The sequence below is a fragment of the Cebus imitator genome, unplaced genomic scaffold, assembly GCF_001604975.1.
Source record: "Cebus imitator isolate Cc_AM_T3 unplaced genomic scaffold, Cebus_imitator-1.0 Scaffold78, whole genome shotgun sequence".
In the NCBI taxonomy this organism is placed as follows: domain Eukaryota; kingdom Metazoa; phylum Chordata; class Mammalia; order Primates; family Cebidae; genus Cebus; species Cebus imitator.
In genome coordinates, this window is record NW_016107393.1 from 6,206,693 (window position 1) to 6,209,756 (window position 3,064).

Genomic DNA, 3,064 nt, shown 5'->3' on the forward strand with positions numbered 1-3,064 from the left:
GGCTGAGACGATGGGGTCTTCTAGATATACAATCATGTCATCTGCAAATAGAGACAATTTGACTTCCTCCTTTCCTATTTGAATACCCTTTATTTCTTTTTCTTGCCTGATTGATTGCTCTGGCTAGAACTTCTAGTACTATATTGAATAGGAGTGGTGAGAGACAGCATCCTTGTCTAGTGCCAGATTTCAAGGGGAATGCTTCCAGTTTTTGCCCATTCAGTATGATATTGGCTGTTGGTTTGTCATAAATAGCTTTTATTATTTTGAGATACGTTCTGTTAATACCTAGCTTTTTGAGGGTTTTTAGCATAAAGGGTTGTTGAATTTTGTCAAAGGCCTTCTCTGCATCAATTGCGATAATCATGTGGTTTTTGTCTTTGGTTCTGTTTATGTGGTGAATTACGTTTATTGACTTGCGTATGTTGAACCAGCCTTGCATCCCCTGGGATGAAGCCTACTTGATCATGGTGGATAAGCTTTTTGATGTGCTGTTGCAGTCGGCTTGTCAGTATTTTATTGAAGATTTTTACATCTATGTTCATCATGGATATTGGCCTGAAGTTTTCTTTTCTTGTTGAGTCTCTGCCGGGTTTTAGAATCAGGATGATGTTGGTCTCATAAAATGATTTGGGAAGAATTCCCTCTTTTTATATTGTTTGGAATAGTTTCAGAAGGAATGGTACCAGCTCCTCTTTGTATGTCTGGTAGAATTCGGCTGTATATCACATTTTCTTTATCCCCTTATCAGTTGATGGACATGAATACTTAGTTTAGTTCCACATCTTTGATTGATGGGCACTTAGTTTGGTTCCATATCTTTGGAATTGTGAATTGTGTTGCAATAAACATATGCAGCCCCAAATAGATTTAAGCTGATAAACAACTTCAGCAAAGTCTGAGGATACAAAATCAATGTCCAAAGATCACAAGCACTCCTATACACCAATAACAGACAAACAGAGAGCCAAATCAAGAGTGACCTCCCATTCACAATTGCTACAAAGAGGATAAAATACCTAGGAATAGAACTTACAAGGGATGTGAAGAACTCTTCAAGGAGAACTACAAACCACTGCTCAAGGAAATAAGAGAGGACACAAACAAATGGAAAAAATGCCATGCTCATGGATAGGAAGAATCAATATGAAAATGGCCATATTGCCCAAAGTATAGATTCACTGCTATTCTCATCAAGCTACCATTTACTTTCTTCACAGAATTAGAAAAAACTGCTTTAAATTTCATATGGAACCAAAGAGCCCATACAGCCAAGGCAATACTAAGCAAAAAGAACAAAGCTGGAGGCATTATGCTACTTGACTTTGAACTATACAAGAATACAGTAACCAAAACAGCATGGTACTGGTACCAAAACAGATACATAGACCAATCGAACAGAACAGAGGCTTCAGAAATAATGCCACATATCTACAACCATCTGATCTTTGACAAACCTGACAAAAGCAATGGGGAAAGGATTCCCTATTTCATAAATGGTGTTGGGAAAATTGGCTGGCCATATACAGAAAACTGAAACTGTATCCCTTCCTTACATCTTATACAAAAACTAACTCTAGATGGATTAAAGATTTAAATGTAAGACCAAAAACCCTAGAAGAAAACCTAGGCAATACCATTCAGGACATAGGCATGTGCAAAGACTTCATGACTAAGACACCAAAAGCAATGGCAACAAAAGTCAAAATAGACAAATGGGATCTAATTAAACTAAAGAGCTTCTGTACAGCAAAAGAAATTATCAGCGGAATGAACAGGCAACCTATAGAATGGGAGAACATTTTTGCAATGTATTTATCTGACAAAAGGCTAACATCCAGAATCTAAAAGGAACTTAAACAAATTTACAAGAAAAAAACAACCCCATCAAAAAATGGGCAAAGGATATGAGCAGACACTTCTCAAAAGAAGACATTTATGTGCCCAACAAACATATGAAAAAAAGCTCATCATCACTGGTCATTAGAGAAATGCAAATCAAAACCAAAATGAGATATCATCTCACCTCAGTTAGAATGGTGATTATTAAAATGTAAGGAAACAACAGATGTTGGAGAAGATGTAGAGAAATAGGAACAATTTTACACTGTCGGTGGGAGTGTAAATTAGTTCAATCATTGTGGAAGACAGTGTGGCAATTCCTCAAGGATCTAGAACTAGAAATACCATTTGACACAGTAATCCCATTACTAGGTATATACCCAAAGGCTTACAAATCATTCTATTATAAAGACACATGCACACGTATGTTGATTGCAGCACCATTCACAATAGCAAAGACTTGGGACCAACCCAAATGCCCAACAAGAAAAGATAAAGATAAAGAAAATGTGGCACATAAACACCGTAGATTACTATGCAGTCATAAAAAAGAATGAGTTTATGCCCTTTACAGGGACATGGATGAAGCTGGAAACCATCATTCTCTGCAAACTAAGACAGGAACAGAAAACCCATGTTCTCACTCATAAGTGGCAGTTGAACAATGAGAACACATGGACAAAAATTAACATCTTATACAAAAATTAAGATGGATTAAAGACTTAAATGTAAGACCTAAAACCAAAACAACCCTAGAAGAAAACCTAGGCAATGCCATTCAGGACATAGGCATGGGCAAAGACTTCATGACTAAAACACCAAAGCCATGAGGAGAACATCACACACCAGAGCCTGTCGGGAGTTGGGGGCAAAGGGAGGGATAGCATTTGGAGAAGTACCTAATGTAGATGATGGGCTGATGGGTGCAGCAAACCACCATGGCACGTGTATACCTGTGCAACAAACCTGCACATTCTACACATGTATCCCAGACTTAAAGTATAATAAAAAAAACTTACATTTTAGTTATTTCTTTACTAAAAAAATTCATATGAAACAAAAATAAGTAAAAAAATGAAAATTACCTAGCTTTGGGTATTTCTTCATAGCAGTGTGAGAATGGACTAATACAGCAGTTAACTGTGCTTACTAGTTTGAGTTCTATTTACACCATTCTCCTCTGTTGGTAGTGTGTGTTTTCCTTTTCTTTTTTTTTTTTGAT